General features: G+C 40.2%; 1 protein-coding gene across 2 annotated transcripts in view; it reads left to right on the top strand.

Annotated features, from left to right (window-relative positions):
- The first annotated feature begins 12,052 nt into the window (after positions 1–12,052).
- Positions 12,053–16,745, top strand: part of ABCB11 (ATP binding cassette subfamily B member 11) — a 111,390-nt gene continuing 106,697 nt past the window's right edge. Inside the window, exon 1 of one of the 2 annotated variants that reach the window (XM_015110292.3) lies at positions 12,053–12,185. The gene's annotated coding sequence lies outside the window, so the exon portion shown is untranslated. The remainder of the gene's footprint in view (positions 12,186–16,745) is intronic. The other variant, XM_015110293.3, reaches the window with a different exon arrangement.

Here is a 16,745-nt window from a genome sequence, read left to right as displayed (position 1 = left end):
TTCACCCTTTTTTAATGCTCCTGAAAGTGTATTTTTTTCTTTTTCTTTTTCTATAAAGACAGGGTCTTGCTATGTTGTCCATGCTGGTCTTTAACTCTTGGCTTCAAGTAATTCTCCCACCCCAACCTCCCAAAGTGCTGGGATTGCAGGTGTGAGCTAATGCACCTGGCCTAAGTAAATAATTTCAATTTGACTTATGTTCAAGTTTGCTGATTCTTCTGAGAGCTCAAATATACTGTCATGATGACTTTTTATTTCTGTTATTTAAGCTTTTCAGCTCCAAAATTTCTATTTGGTTTGTTTTTATAATTTCTTCTTTTAATTGATATCATTTGCTGAGATGTTGTTCTTTTGGTTTCCTTCTATTTTTTTGTTTATGGCTTTCTTTAGCTCTTAAGCACTTTACAGACAGTTGATTTAAAGATTTTATCTAGTAAACCCAATGTCTGGGTTTCCTCAAGGACAGATTCTGTTAATTTCTTTTTTCCTTAGACTGGATCATATTTTCTTATTACATGCATACTTTGTAGTTTTTAGTTGAAAATTGGATACTTTAAACATTATAATTTGATAACTTTGAAAATTATACTGTCTTCTCAGTGTAGAAATTTTTTGTCTTTCTTGTTGAGGGTAGTAGTTTTTTCTGTTTAGTGACTTTCCTAAGCTATTTTGCCGGTGTCTTCTTTGTTGATCTCTGAAGTCTCTGTTTTTTTTCTCAGCTTAATAGTCAGCCAGCTGTTTGACCAAGATTTACCTAGATGCTTGGAGCCAAAAAAAAAAAAAAAGAAATTAATCTGCAGATTTTTCCTGATTGGCTGTGTTGGACACTCCTGAATACTTAGCCAGGCTATTTACAACTATGAGTTAGTGTTTATTTCTTGCTTATGCTAAACCACAAGATCAGCTAGAAGTGAAAACTTATGGTCTTTTCTGTGCATTCATCCTGCCTTGGGTATACATGTGACTTTCTAGATTGCCTAGTGCTCAAAGAAGCTTTTCAAATCCCTTGTTCCCCAAAGAGTCTCACTCCCCAGCTTTTCCTACCCAGCTTTAGTCATATCTATTGTTTGCCTCAATGCTTGATTTTTGTCTCAGGTGGTAGCTGCTTGTTCATTTATCTTTCAGTGTTTTTGAGGAATGTCCTCCACTCTGAGAGAGTTCCAAGTTAGGCAATACAAAGGCAGGTCCATTGTGTCAGTTCTTCAGGAAACCCAAAGTTGGATCAAAACAAATGTGATTTCTTGGGAAAAAAGGTTTTCTCTACTTCCTCCAGGACCAGATATTTATACTGGGGATACAGGCTGCCATCTTCAAGATTACCATCAGGCCAAGGAGGTGGGTGGGGAAAGGGTAAGGTAAAATGCCACAAAGCTCTCTTACTATGTCTTAGTGGCCTTTCTTTGGTTACACGTTCTCTTGGTTGCTGTAAACCTTTTTCCTATCTTCCACAGTTACAATAAGGATGATCTTGACAGTTTTTCCTGTATTTTTGTTTTTCTGGGGAGGCACAGGCCCCTTAAGGTCCCTACTCTGCCATCTTCATGATGTTACCAAGCCACTTCAGTGATGTTTGAATCCCTTTTCTGTGTCTTCAATTGGATACCAGATCGATCCAAAACTACTAATTTAGTTTAATTTCTTCTAGTATAGTTTCTTCTTTGATGATTGTAGAGAATAATGGTGAGGTTTTTTTCTGGCTCAATGTCTGGCTCTCAGATATGCTGAAAAGATGAACTATCTGAAAAACTTATCTTCCAGAATTAATTACTAGAAGCTCTTCTGGTTTTTATTCTACTTTTCTATAAGCCCATTTTTTAATCTTTTTTACTGATTCCCCCTTCTTTGGCCCAGTCCTAAATGGTGGAGTCCTTCAGGGATCAATTATAGAATTTATTCTCATTCTATACTCTCCTAGGAGATATTATATTCTAAGCCTATAAATACTGTAGATACCCCAATGACTCCAAAATTGATATCCCCAGTCTACTGTTACTTGTTGAGTTCCAGACCCAATTGCTATACTACATTTCTGCTTAGATATCTCATACTATCTTAAAATAAACAAATTTTAAAACTGAACACTTAGTTTTACTTTTGCAATTTTTTTTCTTAGTTCTTTCCTATCTTACTAAATAACACTTCTACCCATCCAGTGCTTCTGTGGGAATTTTGGGGTCATCCTTGATTCCCCATTCCTCATTATCACCAGACTTACTGATTTAAAAAACAATTAAAAAACACAGCTGCAGGCCCTTGCAAGTAGAAATAAAAAATGTCAAGACAGTGGAAGTGTGAAAGAAAAGAGGAAGTGAGTCTCAAGAGTTGAAAGCTGTAAGGAGTTTAGGGGCTTAGAGACTTAAAAGATGATAATTAAGAACCAACATTGCGTCAGACACAGTGGCTCACTCCTGTAATCCCAGTTCTTTGGAAGGCCAGGGTGGGTGGATTGCTTGAGCCCAGGAGTTTGAGGCTAGCCTGGGCAACATGGCAAAACCCCATCTCTACAAAAAAATATAAAAATTAGCCAGGTGTGGTGGTGCATGCCTGTAGTCCCAGCTACCTGGGAGACTGAGGTGGGAGGATCGGTTGAGCCTTGGAGGTCAAGGCCGCAGTGAGCAGAGATTGGGCCACTGCACTCCAGCCTGGGTGACAGAGTGAGACCCTTGTCTCAAAAAAAAAAAAAAAAAAAAAAGAAAAAGAAAAGAAAAAAAGAAGCAGCATTGGAAATTATGAGGAAGGATGTGAAACTTCTATTGCTGTGAATTTTACCAGTATTTTAAAGTCAAAAATTTAAAGTTGAATGTTTGGGAATTTCGGGTATAGTGGGAAAAATCAGCAATGCTAATGGGATTTTATGCATGAAGAAGGTATTGAAAAATTATACATTATCATATTTTACTCCCATAGCAGTCTGGTCACACATGGTCCAAGGACACTCAAATAAGAAACCAAATATAATCAGATGTTAAAGGCTGATTTTCGAACAGTATAGCCAATAACAGCTTGCTCACCTGTGATCTCACTGATATAAAACATGTCCACACCTCAGTGGCCTGCAAAACATTCAGCACAGCTTTTTAAACTATAAGCTATTGAAAGCACTATTGATTATCTTATTTGGGCTCTAAGTATCTGGAGTGATCTCAGCAGGAATTGGAGGATCCCACCTATCCTGACAGTGTCAAAGTGTGGCCAAAGGAGGTTTCCAATAAGTGTGAACTAAATTATGAGAACGCATGTACACAAAGAGGGGAACAACAGACACTGGGGGCCTATTGGAGGGTAGAGGATGGGAGGAGGGAGAGGAGCAGAAAAATTAACTGAGTTACTAGGCTTAGTACCTGGGTCATGAAATAATCTGTAAATCAAACCCTTGTGCCAGGAGTTTACCTATATAACAAGCCTGCACATGTACTCCTGAGCCTAAAATAAAAATTAAAAAAAAAAACAAAGTAGGTTTCAGGAAACTCACAGCAGTGTTTGCCAGAGCACCAGAGCCTTTTCAGTGAGGTGACAGGCAAATTGGACTGTGGTTCTAGGATGGAAAGTTCATCACTCCAATGGCTGGCTGAATTGGGCATAGATATAAGGCTGATAATAACAAAGGGTTCCAGGAAGCAGAGGTGTGGAAAGAGATTAGTGCTTTAGCCATGAATTTGAGTTGGCAGTGACACATGAGAAATCCGGGGTGAGGGAGGAGTGGGAAGTCAATAATCACTTGGGTGAGGGATCACTCAGAGAAGCCTTGAGAAGTCATTGGAATGAAGATTTGAGATGAGTCATTGAAGAATCACTTAGTTGTACTCTTCTTTCGTTTTCTCAGTTTTCTTAGCAGTACTTCCTTTTTTTTTCTTTCTTGTGTCATTTTCTCAATTCCCTATAATAAAATCTTCAGAATATATGAAATTGTGTGTATATGTGTGTTTGCCTATAACTCTTTGCAAAGTAATGATGCAATTTAATTTCTGAAGCTATCTAGAAATGTAAGAGATATCAATTGGCATATAAAAGAGCATCTCAGTAATGATGACTTAATGATTTTGCATTACATAAAACCTGGAGGTCTTTGATTAGAGGGTTTGTTCAGTGGGTCATACCACCAAGGCTCAGGTTCTTTCTCTCCATCCTTCCATTCTCTGCATGTGGCTCTTCATTATTGGTACATCACCTCATGGTCACCAAATGACTGCTGCATCTCTTGATATCACATTTTCATACATGAGTGTTGAAAACAGAAAAAAAAAAAATCTAAGGGCAAAATAACTTCTCTTGTTAAAACTCCCATCTTTTCGTCAGAAAAAAAATTTCCCAGAAAGCCCTTAGCAGATTTTCTCCTTATATTTCACTGAACAGAACTGGGTCACATGTCTAACTTCATTCTATCAAAGGAGTAGGGAAATAGAATGACCATGACTGATTTAGACTTTGGAGCTGGGGCTAGGCCTGGAGCTCACCTTCCCTGAATGTGTTTCTTTCCAAACTTAGGGTTTTGTTAGTAAGGAAGAAAGTACTAACATCAAATAGTGACTGCAAGACAAGATAGAGTTAGGCAATTGGCAAAGGTCTTTAAGGAGCAACTTGGCAACTCCAAACAACTTGGTATATGTTTGGAGCCCTGTGGACTTGGGCTTAAATCCTACTTATCACACGTGCATCTTTGGACAAGTAAATTATTATTTGTAAATTATTTAACCTCTGAATCTCAGTTTTCTCATTAACTGGAGAGATGAGTTATTATCTTGAAGAGAATAAATAAGTTACTATGTATAAAGCACTAACCTAGAGCCATTTTGTCCTATGTCAGTTTGAGGTTTGGTGCTCAAGCTCAAGGTCCCTGTAGTTAACTGCTCTTAATCATTGTTTTTTAAAATTGTGACCCCCAAATATTTGCCTAAACAAGTGTCAGTGACAAGCAATGAATTAGTGACCCAGGTCTAGATAGCTCATGGCTTCAGATAAAATTCCTTGAGATCTGACTTGAAGGAAACTACTAGTACTTAGAATATGATAACATTGTGAGTTTTGCTTTTTCTTGGCATATCTATCTATATCTATACCTATAATCCACACACACACTACTATGAGGTATACTCAAAATAAAGACATGTACAACACTCAAGAAGAAAAATAATCTAGTGACTGCCATTAGCACGTGTTCCTAAGTCACATGCGGGGTGCTGAAATGAATGCCTGAGAATGCAGGCAACCACCCTTCCACATCCAATAAAGAGTCCTGAGAGTACGTGGCAAATTAACTACTGTGGAGAGGGCTGTGGTCTAAAGGTAAAGATGCCTGGCTGCATCCTGGGAGGGGTAAGTGTGGACTCTGACACAGGGTCTGCTGAAACCCCTGGGCTGAATTGGGAGAGGGTCCCTAGTGTTATGGCAGCCACGTCAACCTTTCCAGCAGTTAGATGCAGGTTAGACTTGGATGCAAGTCCTTCATTTTGTCCTACTTCAGTTTGAGGTTTGGTGCCCAAGCTCAGGGTCCTTGTAGTTAACTGCTCTTAATTATTGCTTTTTAAAATTGTGACCCCCAAATGTGTGTCTAGTCAGTGAGAAGCAATGAATTAGTGACTCAGTTCTAGATAGCTTATGGCTTCAGAGCAGCATTTCACAACCTAAGTTTCCTGGAGTCGTAAGGAGTCACCCAGGGTCAGTAAGGGTGGAAATGGAAAGCTCTGAACAGCCATATGAAACATAACAATAAAAATAATATGTCTGCCTTCCTTTTTTCCCCTTCAAAGATAAAAATATTAGTTTAACAATGTTTATAACAACATTTTTCTAGATTGAAAAGCTAATATAGAGAACTGAATCTTGATTTCATGAGGCAACTGGATTGCTGTCCAAAGATGTGTTGACTAATTTGGTAAAACTAGTTTCTTATTACCTAAGCATGTTGCATTGAGTATGAATTGCCTTGCTTTAAGCTAGGGAGTAGTAGGCACCACCCACAGCTTATTTATAACCACTTGGCATAGATCACTGTGATCTATGCTTGACTATTAACAAGCACCCACTTCTTATCACCTCCTCTTCCACCTCAACAAAGGAATAGCTTCCAAGACTGAGACATGACTTTAAGAAGGGAGGTGTCCTGGATAAGCCAAGACATGAAAACCCAAGGTACCCATACCCCCAGGCAGACTTGCCCCTTGCCAGTGATAAATTCTACAGTTCAAATGAATATTCAACACTGCAGGCACAATTACTTATAATTGACTTTTGTTCTGTAGCAGAATTCTCTCTGATTCCTCCTCTTTGTTTATTTCACCTATTTCTTTTCATTCGGCCATTACAAATGTACCCTTATAATTTTTGTAACTTTATGCACAATAATGAGCCTTCAGGGAAAGACAAGAACTACCACACTCAAAAACATCAGAAAAGATTTGCTTATGAATGAAGTCCATATTTTTGTGCTGGTTTTCCTCATTAGAGCGAGAAACAAAAATATAAATTCTAACCAAGTACTGAGTGCTGTGGAGATCAATGTATTTCATTTAGATAACTGTAAATGACAACATGCTAGGATTGTAATTAGTCTTATGTGGTGTTATTAATTCTACAGAGGGAGCATAAAACATCTACTAATACATTGGACTTACTCAACTCACTATTTCTGACTTTTGTCCTTAAGATCATCTTAAAGGAAGCATGGTTTGAAGACCATAATGAAGTGTTGTATGTGCCCAGGATTTTACTCTAAATAGCCCACAAGTGAGGCCTGAAGGAATTCCAGGAGCCCCACCCAGACTTGATGTGGAGGTGGGGCAGACTAGGCACTGAGCCAAAGGCGATCAGTGAGAGCCAGCTTTTGGGAGAGCCAAATGAGGCAGAGAGCTGGGATAGGGTAGATCTACCTCCAGGTTCAGGACATTCAGGGCACACCACTGAACAGGAGCTTCAGGTACCACGACACGGGGCTGGTCTGTGTTAGGATAAACCAAGTTCTTAATGGGCTTTGAATCCACAGAAACTTTGCTTGTGATGTCCAGATGAGGGCGCCATCCCTTCTGCAGAAGTCAGAGTTTTCCCAGAAAAAAAGCAATGACTGAACTACAACTAATATTTGGAGAACACCCACATAGCTAGACTCTCTATGTATTTTTAAAAATCATTAATAAAATTTTATTATGTGTCATTATTTCCTTTGTCATATTCATTATTTTTATTTAATAACATATATTTAAAAAATAGTTTACCCTTATTGTATATAATTTAAAAGATGCTGAAAAGCATGAGGAAGAAAATGAAAACCACCGTCGTTCACATTTGCATAACCTGCAGATAATCACTTTTATATTGTACTTCTTCCAGTCCTTTTTTACATGTCTACATGACAAAATTAGGAATATACTGATTTTGGTAGGTAAAAAAATGTGCACAATTCAATTACATGGCTACTTGGGGGAGGAGCCCCAGGATAAAAGAAAGTAGAAGAGGAAAAATGCGTGGGTAATTGGTTCACAGTGTTATCCTACTACACTAATATAGAACATCCCTGCACAACCATGAACTAAATATTTTTTTGGAATATGATTGACTTATTGGGATAGGCTTCTACTTCAGGACTATTGATGCCTTATCCAGCATCATGGGGACTCCTTGACCTAAAGAATGAGATTGAGAAAGTTTATTTTACAAATCTTAAACATGTTTCTATTTTCAGGGCAGATTCAGCCAGACTCATGACTGTGGGATGTGATTAAGGAGGGCCTAATCTGTGTTTGGGGGATGTTAGGTCTGGGATGCACATCCACATGCCTTCCAGATAGACTGAAATCTCAGAATCAAAACTAAAATATTCTAATCTTACAGCATAATCCCTGGGAGTCAGATCAACCAGTCGGTGGCATTCATGCTGGAGGAGAACCTGCATTGCCTCCACTTCTAAAACGCTTTTCCACCAGCAGCATACTTGCCCGGAATCTATGGCACAGGGAAGTTCAGGCAGTCCTCATCACCCTGTGCAGGTGGTATTCTCACTCCCATTTTACAGATGAAGAAACTGAGGCTAGTGGAAATTAAGTAACTTGTCCAAAGTTAGATAGCTAATAAGTGAACACAAACCTTTGTGATTTCAAAGACCATCTCTTAAGATTGGTTAACTTTTAACTAATCCTCCTAGACACACAGCCTGACCTTATCTTCCAGTCTGTCTTGCAGTTAGGTATGGCTATGTGGCACTGTCCTCTCCAATGGAATCTGAGTAGAAGTAACGGATGCCACTTCCAGGATTGGCCCATAGGAACTGTCCATACAAAATGCTCCATATTTTCTCTTCCCTGTGTGATGGATAGATGTCCATGTCCAAGGAGACCTTAAAAGCCACATGTTGAGGATGGTAGAGCTTCTGTCAGCCTGGGTCTCTGAATGACTGCATGGAGCAGAGCACCTTTGCTCAACACCAATTTCCCCTTATTCAAGGCCTACTGGACTTCACATGAGGAGAAATAATTAGCAAGTATCACTACCTTAACCAAATCACCCAACAAGAAAGTGGCAAAACCAGGATCTAAAACCAGTGCTTTGTGACTTCATAAGCCTGTGCTCTTTTCACTATACCATTCTGCCTCCCTCTGCAGTCAACTAAACTACAGAAATTGTGTTCTTCCACACAGCTTGCTTTAAAAACACATAAACTACCTAAGAAAGCTCTAATCTAGACATTTTTCTCTCTGCTAGTCTCTATGCCACAAAAAAAAAAAAATAGCCAATTATATTGTTAACTGACTCATGCTGACTTTACACAATTTATATTGATTTTCAGGGTGGTAATAACCAGCTTCTGTGATTGGTGTGCAAGACTTCCTGCCTAACCAATCCTTCTTGAGGCTCAGCTTTGTAAACACCAGCCCTGACTGGCTGTGAACAGAAGTTCTTATCTTAGACTGCATGCGACTCATCCTACTGGCATTGAAAGCCCTTCTTTGTCTTTCTTCACCTACTTAATCAAATTTACAAGCCACTGTTCGCCTCTTCTCTCAGCAGCCATCTTGGTCCTTTCAATGTTGCCTGTGTGCACTCATGCTGTATTTATGACCTGGTGCCTCTCATACTTTGAGATATAACTCAAGTCCTTCTTTCTTTGAGAATCCATATTGATGGGTCACTTTTTAAATACTTAAGGTCTGCATCAAACATTATAACAGTTGCTGTTGTTCTTTTTTATTCTTACTTGTTTTATATGCTAAGCTTTATTATCCTTTTAAGGTTTAAACTTTCTCAAGGACACTAACTGTAATGTGTACAACTTGGTAGCCAGCATAACATTTGACATAGTGTCTTATAAAAAGAAGATCCTCAATCATTAGTTTTTGAATGATTCAAGGAGTAAAGTGATGGCAACTTCTTTTATCTCTTCCATAGTGCAATCCTCAATATATTTTTTAAACAGCTATTGGCTGAATTCTACCATTGTGGTTTAGAGCTTTCTCTGAGACATTTTTGCTATGGTTTTGAAGCAGGTTCCAAATTGGTCCATAGTGACCTCCAAGGCTCTACAGGAGTGGTTCTCAAGCTTCAGCTCATCAGGCCCCACTCCCAGAGTTTCTGATTCAGTAGGTCTCAGGAAAGGACCAAGAACGTACATTCCTACTGGGTAATGAGGAGGCTGCTGCTGGGCCAGTTGTCACGCTTTCAGAGCCACTGCCCTGTGAGCTCATGGCACTCCCTGATTCCCACCACTCTGACATAATCCCCAACTGACTTCAGTCTTGCTTACTCCACTCCAGGTTCAGCTTCCTTACACACACCAGGCATGCTCCTGCATAGAGCTTTGCCCATGCGGTTTCCCCAGATACCCACGTACTAGTTCCTTTACTGCCCTCAGGTCATTCCTCATATGTCACCATCTCAGTGGGCCTCCATAACACCCAGTTAAAAATGGCAACATCCTTCTCCCCTCACACTCTTACTGACACATATACATATACACACACACACTCTCTCTCTCTCACACACACACACACACACACTCCCTATCATATCCCTTTCCTGCAATGCTTTTCTCCATACCATTTACACTATCTGATGTATTGTGTGTGTTACTTCTTTGTCTCCTGTCTATACTGCCCCCTCCCCGCCCCCAGAATATAAGATTCCTAAGGCAGGGATTCTCGTCTGTTTCATTCATTCCTGAATCCCAGAACTGAGAACCGTGTTTGGCACATAAACATTCAAAAAGAGCTGGTATTTTAATTGGATGACTGTAGGGACCACAACCCTACCTATTTTCAGACCATGAAGCATAAAGAAGACAAGCCTACAGCTGAAGTGAATTAAGCACGATCAGCTCAGTACTCACACTGCCCAGATGTGTCTAGGGGCCAGCATGAGGGTGCAGAGGAAGACACCCTAAACTCTCCAGGGTCCTGGACAGATGGCCACTCTGTCTTCACTTTTCTCATCTAGAAGATGAGGTTGTTGGATGATATAGCAATATATACAATGTTGTTTCTAGCTCTAAAACTCTCTGCTTTTGTCTTCCCTTGGATCTTCATGCCACCAGAAGGAAAGTCTTAGGACCCTCGGACCTGTGAGCAGATCAGCTCTGGTCCTGAGTTGACAGTTTTCTCTTGTTGGCATTTTTACCCTTTGACTGTTGTCAATAACTTCAGCACAGCAAAGGTAGCAAAACTGTATCGTGAATCTTTTCCCAATCAAAGCTACAGCCACATAGCTGTCTTGCCTTTTTGGGTTTGTGTGAAGCAAAATTCTTTTTCCTGGGTCCTAATTGGTGCCAAATCCTATATTACTACATTTGCGTCACCTCAGAAGGCAACCCATCCAGTTTGGATAGAGGAAACATCTAGAAATCTTGCTTCTCTTTGCTGACCTTGATATATTGAGATTTGAACATATAAATATAATAACATATAAAATTATATGTCATAATTTTGGGTTTTGTGGGCTAAGTCATAAACCATGCAGGTTTATGGGCTAAGTCATAAACCGTCTTATACATAAATTCCAGTAGAGAAAAAAATGGTGGATGCTGAATTTTAATGAAAAATTTATGACAGAGAAATCTAAAATTGAGAAAATTTGATCTTACAGTTTAATTTCTGCTAATTGAGAAGCACTGGTCCATCAGTTGCATTTCAGAGCACAGAGTGGAAGAAGGTTAGCACAGACTGGCTTGTGGCTTCACATCTACTAGTTATTACACCTTGGGTGGATTATTTAACCTCTCTGTGCAACTATAAAATAGAAATGACATGATAGCACCCAACTCCTAGGGCTACCCAAGTGAGGTGATACAAATAACATTTTTGAAGTGGGCCAGGCACCCAACCAAGAGTCTTGACCAATGTTGCCTATTATTATTCATTGCTGAAGGCTGGAGTGAGGTACATTTAGGAAAGAGTAGGTTCAGGCAAAGGAGAAAAAATAAGAACATTGTAGGAAAAATGGAAAGATTCACAAGAAGGGAGAGGAAGAGGCAGCACAAATATATTGGAGGAGCTCCATGTGCTTATTTGACTTGAGATTCTGTTCATTTGAACCTTTAAAAAATCGTTCATCTTTGCTTATATAGAGCTTCGTCTGGTGTGCCAAGCGTGAGGTTAATGACCGTTCATGCCAGGGTGCAAGAGTTGTCTATGCACTCAGACTTTTGTGCAAGGCTGTTTCAGATGTTCTTTTAGGGTATTTGTCTCCACAAAACTCTATGGCTGGGCCAGGAGCATCTGGAGCCTGCAACCAGGGATTTTTCCAAGAATAATCTTTTATATTGAGGGGGAAAGTTTAAAGGTATTTTTTTTTTGTCTTGTTATGTTTTTAAGTAAGTTTTCACAACTACAGGCCTGTAAAAAATAAGGGTTGGGATAGCCCGAATTCCAGGCTTCTTGCTGGGCCCACTCTGCTCAATTTGCCTCTCCTTCAAAGGTGAATCAGCACTTTCCAAGGCCTGTTGACACCCTCAGAGGGTTTCCCAAGCACACTCTGTGTTTGGGGTTATTGCTCTGAGTATGTTTCTCATATGTCACTGAACTGTGCTTAGGCTGCCCTCAGGGACATTGACCCTTAGGCAAATAGATAATGTTCTCGAAAAGGCTTGAATTCTGTTCAGTGCTTTAGAATGATGAAAACTGAGGTTGGAAAAGGTTGTGAAACCTTTTGACTCTCCACAGTGGAGTCCATTATTTCCTCTGGCTTCCTCCAATTCACGTTCACAGGTAAGTAACTTATACTTGTCTCTGCAAATTCATTCCCTCTTCCCTTTAACTCTCACTTTGTGGGGTGTAGTGTTTCTGATTTATTAAAGATTGGTCTCTTGTCCTGTGTAAATAACGCTACAATACTTGGATAGAAACTTTCAGGATGCATTAATTATTTCATAACATTGTACACAATACAGAGGACTCTTGGTTGCTGTCTTCTTTATAGTAATTCTAGTTCATGCATCAATCTCTTGAGAGAGAGAGAGAGTGTGTGTGTGTGTGTGAGAGAGAGTGTGTGTGTGGTGTACATGGGTGTGTGGTACACATGACCAAATAGATTGAATAATCTGCTCAAAGTAAAAATACCAGTGGGCTTCTTTTTTAACTTAGCGTTATGAAAGCACAATTCTGTTTGCTCTAATAATCACAAATTCAATGATCACAAATTCTACCCTTGAAAGCTGGTTTGATACAGAACGACACCGACTTTATCTTTTCTCCAACACCGTACTCATTTCTTCATTCTCCCGGTTTTCAAAAATATAAACACTAAAAAAAAATTAGCTGTGGATGCATGTTTAGAGGGGAGAAAGTTGGTTTCTAGGACTTAATTTCAGTTTTTAGGTTACCCAAGCCAGTGGGAATCACATATCGCTAATGACTTGAGCACAGAGATCAAATATTATTTACACTTCACACTCAGAATAAAAGACAGTATTTGTCAACATTTTTGAGGGGGAATAGCTTTTTAGAGATATTAGAGACAAATTATAGTGGTTATAACCTAAAACTTTAATATTCTGATCTAGTAGTGGTTATTATTAAATATTTGAAGTGATAACTTATTTACGAGCTCTTGTTTAACAGAAGTTCTTTTCTATGGGCAACCACGTCCCCTCACTGCTTACCCCCTCACCTTGGTTCTCCCTGCTGTGCTCTGGAACACTGTGATTGCCTCTGATTGAAGCCTCTGTTTCCCTGTCTAGGAGCTTCTGTTTACACTCCTCCCCACTCTAGATTGCAAGCCCCTTGAATAATTTTTGTTTCCTAGTACCAAGAATAATGGTGACAAATATTAGTGGATGACTCCCAAAAATTGATTAAGAAGCTATTTAGGGGGAAAAATGCCCATTTTGTGGTTTTGAAATGGTACAATTGCCATAAAATGCCCAAGTTTCATTGCAGAAATAAAATACTGGAGTTATGTTTTGCTTGGTCAAGAGGAAAGAACTGTACATTTAGAGACAAAGAATCGCTGTGGCAGTTAACTTTGTTGTTACATTCTATTTTTTTCCTAAGCAATTCTTTAGTCCTCTACCTCAGTGGTGCCTCTGAAAAAAGGACTTATGTGGCCAATGGGATCACGTGTATTTATTTTCCTTCTCTATCAGCCATAGCCCTCAGGGCTGGAAGGGCCTCATTTTAGTCTATCCCCAGACAGGGTGTCCCACAGTGTTGACACACAGCATTAACCCACAGTGAGCTTATCTGGAAAATAATGCTTTTCTATTTTCCTTGTTTCTTAGCGTATATTAATGTTTCTTTCCTCCTCTAATCATCTTTCAGATAAAGAAATCGTTTGCTGAGCTGATAATAACAAAGGTGTCCTACCTACATTTTTAAATGTCAGCAGTGAAAGATGTTTTAAGGGTTTAAAAAAAAAAAAGAAAAGAAAACTGTAGCTTAGAAAAGACATCCAAATTGAAGAGGAGCAGGGGCAATTCTGTTCTCTCAGAGCAGCTCTGTGAAGGGAGGGTTTGTGGGGCTGGAGTCTTGAAAGGCTTTACAGAGGGCAAGGCTTCACAAGAGAAAAGCCACAGAGGGACCCTCGCATGATCAGAATATTTAGTGTGATGTGGGGCATGGTGGGGGGAGGTGCTCTCCACTCCCGGGCCTGGCCTGGTTCCCCTCACTGTCCTCAGCTCCTCGATGGCTTTGAGGGCATTCAGATTCTTCCTACCATCTTGACCTGAATGTGAAAAAAACTCTTCCTCCTTAATTAAGCCTAGAAAAGGTAAACATGTTTCAAAAAATAGCATTTGGGTGAAAATTAAATGGAAAGTGGAACAAATCTCTGCAGAGAAAATGAAAAACCCTAGAACACAGACAGAGCCACCTCTGCCTCTTGGTCTGGTGGGATTTCTATTCTTCTCAAACCAATTTCCTAACCTCTCTGGGTGTGGGCTCCAAGTCCCAAGCCTTATCAGGGGAACTTTTTTAAAATATAAGTTTGATCATAATCTTTTCTTACCTAAAGACTTCATTAGCTTCCCATGGCCTTTTGGATAAGGTCCCAAGTTCTCAGTGGTAAGGATCATGAGGCCCCGAAGGATCAACCAGCCACATCCTCCCGAGTTGCCCATCCGCCTCCCCAAGATTCACTGGGCTCCTTCAGCCTTGGACCCGGCTGCCCTGTCTCTTGCATCTGGGCCTTTGCATGTGTCCTTCCCTGCCTGGACTGCTCTTCCCTCTCCTCTTCCCATGGCAAACTTGCTCTCATCTTCAATGTCTCATGCTAAGCACTTGCTCCAGAGCCTTCTATAGCTCTCTAGACAAGGCAGCTCTTCTGCACGAGGACCCAGGAGATGCCTGTATTTCCCCTTTCCTCACTGCCATCCTGCTTGATGCCTAATTTCCCAGATATTGTCTGTCTTCCCTGCCACATTGTAAGTTCCATGAGGGTAGGGCTGGTTGGAGGGCTGGTGCTCCACACAATTTTTAGGGTAGGTAAATCAGGACCTCAGAGATTTCTTCCTGGGCCTCAGGCTGCCCTGAACTGATCTCACAGTACAGGGTTGACATTTTCTGCAAAGAGCTATATAGTGAATATTTTAGGTACGGGAGACAGAAAGGGTCATACAGTCTGTCATTGGAGCACAGAAGCAGCCAAAGACGATAGAAAATGAATGGGTGTGACTGTATTCCCATAAAACTGTATTTACAAAATAGGATGGTAATAGTATCTTTCAGCCCAGAAGAATTCAGCTCTGGAGACACCTTTTCTCAGCCCTGACCCCCCTTTTTTTTTTCAATTCTTCTACAATAACAATAGCCAGTTGCTAGCATTGATCCCAGCCACTGGTGAACGTCAGCCTGTCCATCTGTTGCTCCAGGCTGACATCCCCACCAGTTCACACTAGCAGCCTTGCTGTAGTGGCCAGTAGTGGGCACTGATATTTTATGCTCTCAGGATCTTTGATTTCTTCCTGGCATGGCTTGTAGAACCCTGTATCTCCTCCAATTTTGGCAGCCTCAGGACCTTTGTGGTACTGCTCATTTGGGCCCATTTTTATTTATTTATTTATTTTTTATTGTACCTTAAGTTATAGAGTACATGTGCACAACGTGCAGGTTTGTTACATATATACATTTGCCATGTTGGTGTGCTGCACCCATTAACTCGACATTTACATTAGGTATATCTCCTAATGCTATCCCTCCCCCCTGCCACCCCACAACAGGCCCCAGTGTGTGATGTTCCCCTTCCTGTGTCCAAGTGTTCTCATTGTTCAGTTTCCACCTATGAGTGAGAACATGTGGTGTTGGGTTTTTTTGTCCTTGCAATAGTTTGCTGAGAATGATGGTTTCCAGCTTCATCCATGTCCCTACAAAGGACATGAACTCATCCTTTTTTACAGCTGCATAGTATTCTATGGTGTATATGTGCCACATTTTCTTAATCTAGTCTGTCATTGATGGACATTTGGGTTGGTTCCAAGTCTTTGCTATTGTGAATAGTGCCGCAATAAACATACGTGTGCATGTGTCTTTATAGCAGCAGCATTTGTAATCCTTTGGGTATATACCCAGTAATGGGATGGCTGGGTCAAATGATATTTCTAGTTCTAGATCCTTGAGGAATCGCCACACTGTCTTCCACAATGGTTGAACTAGTTTACAGTCCCACCAACAGTGTTAAAGTGTTCCTATTTCTCTACATCCTCTCCAGCACCTGCTGTTTCCTGACTTTTTAATGATTGCCATTCTAACTGGTGTGAGATGGTATCTCACTGTGGTTTTGATTTGCATTTCTCTGATGGCCAGTGATGATGAGCATTTTTTCATGTGTCTGTTGGCTGCATAAATGTCTTCTTTTGAGAAGTGTCTGTTCATATTCTTCGCCTACTTTTTGATGCGGTTGTTTTTTTCTTGTAAATTTGTTTGAGTTCTTTGTAGATTCTGGATATTAACCCTTTGTCAGATGAGTAGATTGTAAAAATTTTCTCCCATCCTGTAGGTTGTCGGGCCCATTTTTAAGGTCAAAGTACTAGGTTCTCTCAAATGACCATCTAGCTGATGGTTTCTCTTCCCCATCCACTCCTCTCCAGCAGTGAGGTCTTTCAGAATGCTGTTGTTAGAGTCTAAGGTAGAAAAATCTTTGATATATTTTTACCAGCAATGGTCAGGAGACTGTCCTCTAATGTGTGTATCTGTGTTGATAAGATTACATATTTTATCAAGAGAAAACTTCAACCCTGAATAGTTAAACAGAAGCACATGTAGTGTGCAGGTTATAGACTTAGCAGAGAGGAACACTGGAGTTGCTGTGAACAATTAAGAATTATTGGGGGATTC

Source organism: Macaca mulatta, chromosome 12, assembly GCF_049350105.2.
Source record: "Macaca mulatta isolate MMU2019108-1 chromosome 12, T2T-MMU8v2.0, whole genome shotgun sequence".
Taxonomy (NCBI): Eukaryota; Metazoa; Chordata; class Mammalia; order Primates; family Cercopithecidae; genus Macaca; species Macaca mulatta.
The sequence above is the reverse complement of the archived record's forward strand: the minus strand, read 5'-3'. Positions and strand labels throughout refer to the sequence as shown.